The following is a 13,750-nucleotide window of genomic DNA, read 5'->3' as shown; positions in this document are numbered from 1 at the left end:
CTATCATCTGCACTCTCCTTCCATCTGAACAATTCTTTTTCTGTCTTCTACCTTTTTATCACTCTTGTAACCATGAATAAATCTAGACGGCCAGTCTGATGCTGCAGGGAAAGCCAACTCAATTCAGCCCTTTTCAACTCCCATGACTCTCGAGAGAGTGGTGCTAGTATCTTCCTGCACTGGAGGGGAGCAGTGAGGGTTGTAGAAAGTGGGCAGAGCTGAGGTATTACTCTCAGGTTTCCAAGACTAGGCCAGTGATAGAGTTGCCATCAGGCTGCTCACATTCCTCTTACCATTCTTATGAATTAAATACACAATACTAGATAAATACAACCATTATCCACTTAACATTTCACATGAATTAGATTTGATTGAAGTTATTTGTTGGATTTCAGGTACCGTAATTTCCAGACTATAGAGCGCACCTGATTATAAGCCACATAATCTAATTTTAGAAAGAAAATCAATTTTGTACTTATACAAGCCGCACCAGATTTTAAGCCGCAGGTATCCCACATAGTAATATGAAAAATTTGATCGAAAACATTCAGTATGTTTTTATCACCGTAAGAGACGAGTCACTGACGAGTGACAAACAGACAGGTAAAAAACAACAGCCACTCTTTTCACTTGTATGTTTATACAGAGACCTTAAATCCAAATTTTATCACGTCAGGATTTTTTAACTTTTCTTTTAATTTAATCCGCTTAGCAACATAAACAAATATATTGTACTGGTAAATGCCTTTTTTTTCTAATGGTGTCTGTAATGCAGCTACCTTGAAATATACATTTGTATCAGCTACACACAAATTACGTTGTTTATGCTTTTTTACTCAAACAATGAACATTCTAAAACTCCCCGATGGCCCACCTTTAAAATCTTCTATTTTCATCGCGGTGGCGATTGCTTTTGCCTTCAGTCTGATTTGTACAGTGGAAACACCGCGGCCGTCCGCTCTCTGTGTGTTGACCCAGTCTTCCAGAAAGTTTTCACGCTTGGGCCACCTGCGATGTTTACGTCTAAAAGCTTTTGTCGTCTTTTTGCTTTCGATCAGTTCTTCAGGCAGGCGTCTCCACCTTCTCGCCATTGATTACCGTAATGTATGCCAAGATTACGCGCGACAGCTCGATTTCCTTCTTCAACCGCCAGAGTGATCGCTTTTAACTTAAAAGTCACATCATATGCTTTTCTTCTAGTATTTTCCTTGTTCATGAGGGTTAGTAAAAATGACTGATTCACAATAGTTGTGATAGTGCGCCACGAAAAAAAACATAAATTAGCCGCACCGTAGAATAAGCCACAATGTTTAAAGTGTAGGAAAAAAGTAGCGGCTTATAGTCCAGAAATTACGGTATTAAAACTTCTCCTTTATAACAAAACCCTCCCTCCTACCATAGAACTTATCTGACAGTCATATGCTCTTATTCTAGCATCACTGTAAGGATTTCAATGATCACACACACAGGCTCTCAGCCAGCTTTAAATTCAGCTGTCCATCAAAAGCCTCATTTTTTAGATCACAATCATCAGTTGATCTGCTCAACTGCTGCTTTTCAACTGGCTTCTCGGTTTTCAGTGGTCAGGCTTTGATGGAGGGAATTAAAAACCTTTGAACAGAGTTGCTCTATGTCACTTATTATCCAATATCTCGCACAGATCTTCTAGTCATGGTGGACCTTGAGTGGCTCTTAATGAAAGATTTCCTGTTTAATCCCTGCCAGGCCTTCTGCCATGCAATATCAACCACTGCTTGAGACCCCTTTCCTTCTAATTGCAGCCAAAAGGGAAGCAGAACTGCTAAAACCGTGAATATTTTTTTAAATGACTGGGACCAGATTCAAAAAAGAGAACTAGACTCATTTCCATTATAAGGCTTCAGTATGGGTCACTGAGAGTATGGGTTGCTGTGTCCTCCCCATTTACTTTCACAAAATCAGGTCACAAGTGTGTGTGTGTGTGTGCGTGTGTGTGTGTGTGTGTGTGTGTGTGTGTGTGTGTGTGTGTGTGTGTGAGATCAAGAATCAAGCTGTCCACACATCGGCAGATATTTTGCACTTGGCTTTTTCTTGGAATTTATGAATGATGTTTTCAGGTGCTAAGACCTTCTTTCATAGTTTTCCCTTTATGATGCAATAATTCCACAGACAGCCAGCTGTTGTTCCACTAAATAAAAGGCTAAAAATGATAAATCGGCCAATGTTAGAGCCCTTTTGAGTAGGCAAATCACTTTATATCACAGTAGTAAGAAGGCACCCTTGATAAGTGATCTCCTGTCATTCAGCAGCTTTGAATTTAAGCTCAATGCTAAATTCATTGCTGCCATTCAGTTTCTGGTAGCACATTTTAGTGTCACTGTCAGTGTCAGTGAAAATCAATCAGTAGAAACTGATCTTTCAGGATGACCTGCTGGTTGTTGCTCAACGAAGCTGCTGCCACGTTCTGCGGACTCACCGTGTGATGAGCAGTGGACAAACCTTTGGGAAGTTGAACCAGAATGGTTCCAAATTATTGAGAGAGACAAAACTATGGTCTCCTAGCATTGGCTTGATGGATGTCTGCGAGGAAAGCCAAAGATTGTTTAAGTTTCCGAGAAAGAATCTCAATGTCCCGCAGACAGCGTCTGGTATTTTTAGAGTCAGTTCCCTCCTTTGTTAGATGCTTCTCATGTGCTTTGGGTCCACCAAATACTGGTTGCCACAGAAAACAAACCAACATTCACCTGTTCCATTCATTTTCCTGGCACTTGGAGAAAAAGGAACAACGTAACAGTAAGAGGGATGACGATGGCGCGTCTCGCTGGGTGGCTGCCTGGGCCAGTACAGTAGCGAGCTGTTATTCAGACATTCGGACTGGAAAGCGGCAGAACATTTGAAGAGCTGGTGACACGGTGATGTTTGTGATTCTCCCACTGCTTTCAGAACAGGGCCTTGTGAAAGCTTCTCTGTTATTCTATATTTCCAAGTCTCTCTAACCCCTTGGTGCCTGAAAGGTGTCCCGGACCCAGCTGGCTGGGCCCACAGACTCGGGGACAAGGCAACAGTTGACAACATTTGATCCACTCACCCTCATCCACTTTTAACTTGTTGCTCCCTCAAAGATTCATATTTCTAAGGATGCTTTGCCTTTTCTTGGTCTAAGTACTTCCCATTTCTGCTTCATTTTTCACTTTAATCCCCCTCTTTGTTTCCTTGCCTGTCTTCTTACTCTTTGGTCCCATGCAGCACTTTGACGGTCTCAGTGGAGACAGACATTTTAACAAGCTTGCCCCAGTGGGCAGCAGAAGCAGAATGGAGGTTATTTTTAGCCTGAACACAAATTAAAAGCGGAACATTTCTTCTTCATTCTTGTAAAGAATCCCCTTCTCTCTCTTTTGGTCTGTAATTAAGTTTCACATCTGCTATTGCCTCCCACCTCCTTTCACAGGCCTAATCTGCCCCCCCCCCCACCCCCCCACCCCCCACCAACAGCACACTCATCCTTTCCAAGCAGTGACATCATTCACTAGACCAAACTCCCTTCTCTACATGTGGGGGCTGTTCTCTTCTGTCTGTATGCATGAAACGGATGGGTCTTCTGACACAAATCAAGAAATGGGAGGGAAGAAAAAAAAATTGCTGTCAGAAAAGGCATAGGAACACCGCTGATATATCCTCACTTTTGCATGTCTCACACTGCTCCCTTTAAACGCTCCATGCTGTCTTGTGTTGCTTCTTTGAAAGGAACCGTGCTTGTTGTACATCTTGCCATAGAAAGGAAGGTATTTTCAAACTGAGATAAGGGGGTGTCCTTGGATGAATCCATTTCTATTTTATAGTAGGTTTTTCAATGTCCCTTCAAATCACAAGCAAACGGCTTTGGACATTCAAAGGTTGGCAAAAGCTTTTAACATTTCTAAAAGACTCAGAGCTTGAAGACCTTGTATTTCATTTTAATTGCCTTCAGCTCCATTGTCTACTTGCATGATAGCGAGGTGGAGAAGGGATACTGAAAGTCTGAGTGTCTTCTCTGGAGTGATCATTCAAACAGGAATATGTCCATTTGTTTTCCTGGAACTGTTGCAGTCCGTACTCCTCCACATAGTTTGCAGCACATGAAATCCTTTTTGCCTAGCAAAAAGGAAATGATGTAAAGCCTCTTTTTTTTAATGCTGATGACATCACAATGTTACATTTATCTCATGTTTGCATTGAGTAAAGTCAACCTGTCCATGGTACATTTGATGGACTCCCGAACTCCCGTGACTGGTAAACAGGAAAAAAGCATCAAAGGATGGTAATTACACTACATGGACTTTTTAAAAATATATTTATTTACCAATTCCAAACATTTAAATATTTAGACATATTTCTCAATTCTGACTAAATCTTTGACGAAAATCAGGGTTTGGTTTGGTGACCTTTGGTCCCACTAGACCCGCTAGCACCAAATTAATGGCTTTCCCACTGCCCCAGTGATGCAAGCTGTGCCAGTACAAATAATCGGAGCTGGCATGACTAATTGAAGTGGGGGTAGGATTGAGATCACTGTTAAGAGTGGCACTTGTACGCTGAGCTGCATAAAGCCATCCTGTGGTCCACAATGCTAATCCAAGTGGGTGTAGACGCAGAGCTGCAGACGCAGCTTGTCTCAACTTTTTAATGATCTGTGACGGAGCTTCCGATCGTAACAGCTCGGCCAAATGGTTTGTTCATCATCCCTGCCGGTGGGTGCAACAATAGCACACTTTGTGTATTCAGGGGTGATGCCAGGATTACAGCGTGGTAACCTCACGTCAGTTTGAGCAAATGGAATTATTTTCTGATGTACATAGTTATGAAAGCTGGCGAGCAGGACAACGTCAATAATGGTTGTTGTTTCACTGTGTAATTGAATCTTTTTTTATTATTGGTGATTTCATGAAATATTACTTTTCTATATCCCTAAAGTGCTGCATGATTCATCCTGTTTCTAATTAGTACTTGGTTTTCAATTGTCTTCATCTGTTTTAAGTGTTGATTTCCAAAGACATTAGTAACTATATCCAACTCAATAAATCAGGACTTGCAAGTCATTGCTCGTTCTCAGGTTGGAATTTTCTGAACTCTCATGAGCATGCACAGGCACACTTATGGGGAATTAAATTTTGCATGCATTTGAGGGTCAAAAGTGGATTGTATGTGGTTGTTTGTGCAGACGCAGTGAGGAAGCGGAGGGAGTGTGAGAACGTGAGTCTTAAGTCTGGGGTTTCTTGTCTTTCTCAGCCACCAAGGAATAAAGCATTTGAGATCTAGATGCACAGCAGCTGTAAAAATATCAAGAAGAGGGAGAGTATGATTCATGTGATGGGGACAGGATTATTCCAGCTCACATGTGCTGTTTTGCCGCACCATGACCAGGATCATAATGACGTGCCAAACTCAGGCCTTATCATGCAGCTCCCTCACAGACTCAGAGCGATGGAGTGTAGGAAAGACCAGTTCGTTAGGAGGACAGCCTAGAACCAAGATATGATCAGAACACAGTGAGCAATGGTCTGCAAGTAGTGGACTTAAGGTGAACAAAAAGCATGTGAAGGGATGGCTGCTGCACTCACCCACGCTTGCAACTTCAGTAAGTTCTGGCAATTGCAGTACTGTTTTATTTATTTATTTTTAATAGATTACCTTCATTCTTCCTGTATACACTCAGAAAGTTAACTTATTTCTAAAGGAGGGATGGGGGGTGATGCTTAGATGGTTAATGTGAATAGTTTATTAACTGCTGTTGACCTGCTATGTCTTCCATAATATATTTAATACAGAAATATTCCAAAGTACACCACATTCTCTCTGGGTCACTCTTTGGCTTGGCCCAGTCACCTGCCTCACACGCAGGCCTGGTTGAAGCACAGAACTCACTTTCTGTAACCCCGGCCTCCAGTGGGCCAACTAAGCTCGAGGGGAAACAACATGAGCTCTGCCAGAGGTTTTGGTTTGTTCTTTAGCCCCCAGTTGGCTACTGACTTAGAATAAGGCCTCCTGTTCATCATGGCACAGTGACAGGGAAAGTGGAAACTAATTTACAGGTGTAATGCTGTGTTTAGTCCTGTACACATGGGTCTCACAGATAATTCAGAGTTCTCTAACTGAGACAGTCTTGGATAGTGTTGAGCGTCATCACTGATGCTATTGACTACTGAATTAGTGGATGTGATGTCCAGCATCAATGGGATCAGTACTTGCGCTGTGTAGACTTGGGACAGCAGGGACTAGATCAGTACTGGTTCTGTTCCAGCCACAGTGGGTCAATGCTCCACACGTTCTGTGGCTGTGCTGTGACTGCATGAATGGTTTCTTGCAGTGGCCTTACAGAGTCTCATTCTTCTTACCCTCATCTGAGGCTGACATCCAAGGGGGAAGCCCAGGGAGCCGGCAGCCTAAATGTTTTTCTATCCCCCTGGTAGGAATGGACATATCAGGTGCTGTTTTAATGCGTTTAAAGTCGAATAACATGGCAGTGTCCAGTGACCAATCCTAGGAATGACAGGGACAGCAGTGAAAACAGACTTGGTTCATTTTGCCCTCCTCTTGCAGTACACAGGGGGAAAGGAAAACATCCAGGCCAATGACAGACTCATCAGTAATACTCTGGATTTGTTTGTCTTCAGAGTTATTTGCCCACTTTGCCATTTCCCGAAGAATCTTAAATACCCCTACCTCCTTCACTCTCATTGGTCTGTCTCTAAAATAGTCCAGCTCTGTACTATCCCCAATCCTCCAAACTGTTTGGGCCTAAGTGAGCATTCCATGAATAGCAGGACAGCCCAGAAGGCCCAACCCCACCTGTCTGCCTCCCTCAGACAGTGAACTAGAACGTGCCACCATTCTCCTTCTGCTCCTCCCTGATAATGCATCTCCCCAAGTCTTTTTTAGTAACTGGAATTATTTACCTTATCCAGGACCTCTGCTCATCTCTTCCCTTTATATGTAACAAAACAAATTCCAGTGGTGTGGCTGTTCCAGGCTGCAGGTATTGCCCTTCCCCACCTGCAGGCAACATTGACACAATTTGTCTTCCTGCATCAATTAAAGGAGGGAATGAGCTTCCAAATCACCTCAGTCTTTCATGGAGGGGAATATTTTTTAATATCAAAATAAAGCCATCCTAGGGTTAGTATGGGTAAATCAGGGAGGGGCATTGAAGAGAGGATGAATGAGGTCCTGTGCTCAGCCTCTGAGTGGACTGAACCCCTCTGTTTGCACTTTTTTCATCCTCGGTACACAGGACTGCCTGTGAGGAGTGGGTCGGAAGCAGGAAGTGGTTGTGTAAGGCGATCTGCAGATCCAGTACAGAGCTCCTTTTCAGGCAGCCCCCTCGGTCCAGTTCAGCACAACAGCATATCAAATAGTCCTCTCCTGCTGGGCTAGGCCACACCTGTATAAGATCAATAGGCAGGGAGAAGGAAGAGGTGACAAAAAGAGATAATGCAGTGAGTTGGTGGGGAGGGAGACACAATACACAATGCTCTGAGCTCATGCTCTGATCTTGTTCAGGTCATAAGATGTCTAATAAAGTAATGAATCAATACTGGTGGCCTGCAGGTGGATTTGCCACAGGATAAAACAACCACTGAAATTGATTTCACTTGCTATCCCAACCATGGTCCAGACCAACTTGCTAATCGGCCCCATGGGCTGAGGTCTGTCTCCTCTCTGCTTGACTTCTTTTCCTCTTCCCTATATCTCCTCTTTTGTTTTCTTCCAGAGACCTCATTGTACTTGTCCGTGTTTTCTGATTTCAGATCAGGTAGCTACTGGCTGTTATTATTCAGCCCTGCTCTGTAGCCTATTTATAGATGACCAACAACTGCAACTACAGACAGGCCTCACAAAGGTAGTGCTCTGACAAAACTCCCATTTTAAACACTGGCCAGGAATTTGTGGAACTCGCACTAGTCCATTATGTTCCCCTTCATTTTTCTTTAATTGTCTTGGCTATTTCCAAACCATTACATTAAAAGTGGTTTCAGCAGGATGCACAGCACCTCATCTCCTGCAGGGCTGCAAACACAGTAAAAGTATAAAGTTAGAATCCTGCTGAAATGTCACTAAATGACAGCTCAGCAGAGTTTCAGTTGTACTGAATGCAGCTTTTGTTTGAGCAGGATTGTTTTTTTTGTGTGTTTCTTTTTTTTCCGCTTCCAAGCGTCACTTTAGGTGGAACCGAGCTCTTGATGTTGGCAAAAATTCTGGGCCCTGAAATAGAAACAGTTGTTTAAAAGTGTTTGTTCATACAGGGCGGCTTTGTGTGCCTGCCCATCTGCATCAGAGTGAGAACTTCAGTAGCAGTCTGACATTTATTTAGTAATGTTAAATGTGTTGTTGAAGTTAGCTGCTCGTATTTTTTGACTCCGACTGAAGTGTGATGAAGTGATCCGATAAAATCGCTGTTAAATCATTCAGCTCCAGGGATCCTTTGAGGGTTCATCCAGGTCCGGGAAAACTTTACAAACTGAGACACAACAAAGAGGAACATCGATTTAGAGGGCTCCCCGTCCTGCCACGAATCTAATAAAACAGATGAATAGCACGCTTCTGCTCCACCAAGTCCTGCTCATTTGCGTTTATGTATACATTTTTAAAGCTTGTCTTGCATTGACACTACTTACTTACTTTAGGAAAGCATGAGTCATAATTAGGTCATGTAGAGGGTCCTGTGAGCTATATTAAGGATGAGTGAGTTTGGGAACCTCTGGTATTGACTCACACACTTTGCCTGGAATTCCCTTTTTACCAGGAGTCTACTAATTTTGGCATTAGCGCAAATTGCAATGAAGAATAAAAAGGGAGTGAAAATGTTTCTCTACTGTTATTTTTCTTTCTTGACCCTTCTACCGTTCACTTCCCAAATGTCCTGCAATACATTTAAAGAAGAAAACTGCTCAGTTCCCCCAGGACCCTTTTTAAATAACCCCAGCTCACATTCTCCGAGTTAGCCATGTTGTTTCTAGCGTTAAGGCATGACTGTCAATCATGCGCTTCCTCTACTAGTATTCACCCTAAATCCTTTACAAATGTTTTTATTTTCTCCCAGTACATACCCCCAATTGCCCCTCACTTTCTATGACCTCATGCCAAATAGAGGGGACTTGCTTTCATGTCATTGTGAATTGGGGGGCTAAAATATTGAACGAAAGACAGACATAGTGAAGTATGGAGGAAACGTGACACATTTGGCACTGTGGTCAGAGACCATGGAACTTGAGAAGGTGCAGGTTGACTGATGATGGTTCTCAGGCCTTATTTGTTTCCCCTCCCATAATTCACATTTTATTTTTCAGCTGTTTCACTCACATTTTTTCCTGCTGCCATAGGAAATGAATCACTTCCTGTCACAAGTCTGTTCCCTCCTTTAATTTAAATACCTTGGTGCTAGCTTGTGACCTTGTGCCCTAACGTCAGCTGAGAGGCCATTATTTATATTTTATATAAGATATCCTGGCTTCAGTCTGAATCTCAATGCTTAAAGGGAACATGTAAGTACACGCTCACCAAAATGCTGCACATTGGAAGAGATGCACACACACTCGTTTATAACTACATTAATGTGAAAAACAACTTAAGAGTACGTGAGCAAAGGTTCTGTCACCAATAGTAAACCAACGTCACCTGTCAGGATGACAAACTGTGCCCTGACTTCTTCTGCCTTTAGAAAAACCCCTTTGACAGTCATGTGTTGGAACGTGTTGGTAATTTTGTTAGAATATATGCGAAGAACCGCCCTTGAGAGTCTTACAAGCCTATGTCTTCGGGAGAGGTGAAAGGTCATAAGTATGGCCTGCAGGTATGTTGGAGGTGAGCCAAGCAAAGTCAGAATTTCTCATATGCGTTACCTGCCTGAGCAATAATTTACACCTTGCTCTTGAAGGAAAGAGTTCATTTTACTCCACCCTTCACATCATAAACCAGAAACAAAGGCAGTACTAGTACAAGGTTATACAACATAGTAGGTCACAAAAATGTAAACTTCTGTTCTTTGGCCTGTTATCAACATTTTGAGAAAATCTCAATAACTATTGGAGTTAATTTGTTCACAAACAGACAGAGAGAGGGACATCCAGATGCCGGCTGTCACATAACCTTGGCAGAAGTAAGAATATATGCTGACAGCATGGTGGTCCATCTCCCCGGTCAGTAGCAGCTGTATACAGAGTGGCTCCACATTAAATTTGATTGGTCCTGTGGACTTTAGGCTTTAGTGAATCAGTGCATGAGTGAAACACAGCAAATGATGGTAACCCACCTCATACTGCATCAGAACGCATGCTTGTTAGATAGGTAGTGCATGATGGGCTCATCTGCTACTGTCTTTCAATAGAAAAAAACACAGCTTGAAAGTCTGTTTTCACTACTGTCCATTAGTTCAAGTCTTGTTGGTGCATAAGTGTTTTTGTTGGATTATGACCGAGATTAAAGGGCTGTCTGTCAAAGCAGATGGGGTTATTAGCACGAAGACACAGCCCGGCATGGTGCGTGTCCGTGCACGCTCGTTTAGCTGCATTTGTTCGTTAGATTCATTAGAGGGAGGGTGGCAGGTCAGGGAGAAGTCACGTCCCCCGAGGCCATGGGTTGTAACTGGGCCTCTGCATTCCCAGTATCCTCCCAGGACTTTCACCTGTAGTGGCCCTGAACTCTTTTCACTGCCTCTAGTTTCCTTTGGGGAGAGGAGATTTAAACAGCAATGGGTCTCAATATGCAGCTTCTGTGTAAATAGAATGGCAAATATTAGAATGTTATCATCATGGAACTACATTCTATAATATGAGAAATAGACAAATTTGCTCCTGAAAATAAAATTGAATGTTTAGACAGTGTGCATGTTATTATTGAAGAGTAGAAACAGAAGAACAGGGCAATAAAAAGGAATCACTTGTTTACAGCCTTAGTGTCAGTCATTCCAATGGCAGGAATGTAAATGTCACCGTTTGTTATCTTTTGCTGGGTCATTTGATTTTAGCATGTGGATGCACAATTTGAACTAAGGATTTATGATTTCCTTGTAGTCTGTGGCAGAGATAGATAAAAACAGAGCCATATTTCATCCCCCTTCCAGTGTTGGGGGCATCCAACACGTCTAGCACCAATATTTCTCATGCAGTAGCCACTCTGGCTCTTCACTTGAAGCATGTGTTATGTTTAATAAGAACTGATGAGTGAGTTTGCAAAATATTATTATGCAGTATTTTTAAATTACCGGTACCTGTGATTGACTTAAATAATTACATGTTTAGGTTTTATTTAATGACATCTTGCTACTTGTATTTACTTTAATAAATCCGTGACAGGGAACCAAATACTCTGGCCCAGGCAAAGGAAGGAAGAAAAAAATATTGGGAGCTGGAAGGGGAATGCAGCATTAGGAAGAACACCCAAACAGATTTAGTCCATTAAGAATCCAGTTATCATTGCTCTAAGTGGGAGTCAGGAAATTTAACTTGCCTAATATCCTGTTCTTCTCACTCATGTTTTAAAGTCTATGGCGTCCTTTTCCTCGCATTGCCACACAAGTGATATTCCACCCTGACATGTAGAATTAAGGAATATCATGTCACAAAAGGGGAAAATAAAGTTAAGGCTCCCTGAAACGAAGATTCCATCATGTTTGTGGAATGCTTGTGGTTTTCAATGTGGAAACCAACTGAGTCCAAAATCCAGCAGCTAGAAAAAAAAAACAAGTCTGAGAAAGAAGGAAAACTTGGGAGGGGGGTGAGGGGAGCCTCTGGAATTACGCACCTAAACTTCACAGCACACATAGACACAGTGTATCCAGACACTCGGACACAGAAGAAGCCTTACACTCCTCCCATCTTCCCCACAGCGCAGTTAACCACAGTGGGTGAAGGGTGGGGTTACGGGTGACGGCGGCAAGGAGGCACGTGTGCCACAAGCTGCCCTCAGTACTGAGCTCACCGTTTCACGTGAAGCGCCCAAATTGTAGTTTTCTCTTGTGCTAAAACATCCCAGAAACAGGTGAAGACAAGCTGTTCGTGTCACGGTATGAACGCGAACCCAACAGCAGTACAAATGAACCAGATCTCAGGCCTTGTGGGATAGACCCACCATAAACATATGAACTCACTGCTGGTGTCACTCCAGCCGAGCAGTAATTCAGGGGTGAGCCGTTTGAGAACCCAGAACCTTGAGATGGAGTCGGAGTTGATCAGGAGCAGGCAGCGTGCCACCCAGCCACAGGCAGACAGGTAATAGGAAACGGGAGGCAATTCTCGGAGTCAGGAACACAAGGTTGGCGACCTTACTGGGGCAGAGACGAAGAGAAGGCCGGGATCAAATCGGGACAATACCAGGGAAGTAATCGGGAAATACGTGCTGGAGAGTCAGCAGGAAAGCGAAGACAACCTGGAAAGTGAGTGGAGTGAAGCTGGACATATACTGGCCAGATTGGTAATGGTGAGCAGGTGGAAGCAGCTGCACTGATTTGGGGGGAGCGGAAAAGTGGACATTTCTACTGCAGGTGAGAGACAGGAGGAGTGTGGTTGGAGCAGTGCAGGAGGCGGGCAGGAGGGGGGCAGAGCAGACAGTGTGTTCCTTATTTTGTAGTTTTGGAAATCAGCTTCATACATCTCTGAGTTGTTCTTCTCTGTTCTACATCCAAAACTTCCACATTAACCTTTGTTGGACTCTTAACACGTCATTGACGTGTAGGCCTTTTCTGTGTGTCTTTGAATGGACAGATGTGGAGAGATCTTAAAAGCAGATTGCTTGCATAATGGATACTTCCAAAAATACAGCGGAGCAGGCAGCCACGCCGACCGAGGGCTTGGCGGCACGCCACGATACAGGCCACGGCCAAAAGGGCCAGCCATTCAGGCGGAACGCTGCCTTCACTGGACCAGTCATGCTTCAGGAGACACGAGGAGACTCATTTGAGACACTCCAATAGTACGCTTTATCGATCATTTCTGCTGAATAGTAGGTTATCCTCCATCTGCTGCTTCTCTTGGCTATAATGGGGTTTTGTGTCAGTGAAGGTTCATTGTTAGTTGCAGAGGCAATAAACTGCAGCACTGTTATGATAGTCTATTTTGGTGAGCTCATTTAACACTTTTAGGCACTCTCCAGTTTCAGTGCACACGCCTACGTAAATGTCGAATACCTCAGTAGAATGCAGAGGATGTCGCGATAAGATGGAGGGGAGTTTCAGAAAATTTCCAGTAGCAGGTCTCCGCTCCAGGAAGAATACCTACCAAGATGGAAGCAGCACCAAGCTGTGCACAGCAGATCAACTCGAGCAGGAATGTCGAGGAAAAGCCAAGAGAATAGGGAAGCAGCCAGTGCCAACAGCAGACTTTGGTCATAGCTTCACACATTAATATAAAAAGAAAAAAACGTGACACATTATAGCAACGGTAAAACCATCTTACGTATATGGAGCTCATTGGGATCTTCAGAAACAGCAGCATCAAATTACAACCTAAAAGCACTGATGTGATGATACACTGCTACCAGCAATTTTTCACTCAAACCAACACCACATACGTCCTACGCCATAATGAGAGGAAAAAGACTTTCAGGAAATTGATTCTTCAGTCAAGCACCCTTTTTCCATGCACACAAAATAAGGATCTGGTTTTGTTCTAGAGTTGCAGTTGCAGGCTGACAGAAGCACACACGTACAGTACCTATACCGCAACCTCACCGGCTCTGTCCCACTCAGCAGTACGGAGCATTTGGGTGGTGTTGTGGTGAAGCCATATGGGCTCCGCTTGAG

At 43.3% G+C, this 13,750-nt stretch overlaps 1 protein-coding gene and 1 long non-coding RNA gene across 4 annotated transcripts in view; one reads left to right on the top strand and one right to left on the bottom strand.

Moving 5' to 3' along the window:
* The window catches only part of LOC130536123 (uncharacterized), a 144,362-nt gene that overhangs the window by 115,076 nt on the left and 15,536 nt on the right, over positions 1 to 13,750 (top strand). The window lies entirely within an intron of this gene.
* The window catches only part of LOC130536124 (uncharacterized), a 30,478-nt gene continuing 21,020 nt past the window's right edge, over positions 4,293 to 13,750 (bottom strand). Inside the window, exon 3 of the long non-coding RNA XR_008953286.1 lies at positions 4,293 to 7,396. This is a non-coding gene — a long non-coding RNA (uncharacterized LOC130536124). The remainder of the gene's footprint in view (positions 7,397 to 13,750) is intronic.

This window comes from Takifugu flavidus, chromosome 13 (assembly GCF_003711565.1).
Source record: "Takifugu flavidus isolate HTHZ2018 chromosome 13, ASM371156v2, whole genome shotgun sequence".
NCBI classification, from domain to species: domain Eukaryota; kingdom Metazoa; phylum Chordata; class Actinopteri; order Tetraodontiformes; family Tetraodontidae; genus Takifugu; species Takifugu flavidus.
The sequence above is the reverse complement of the archived record's forward strand: the minus strand, read 5'-3'. Positions and strand labels throughout refer to the sequence as shown.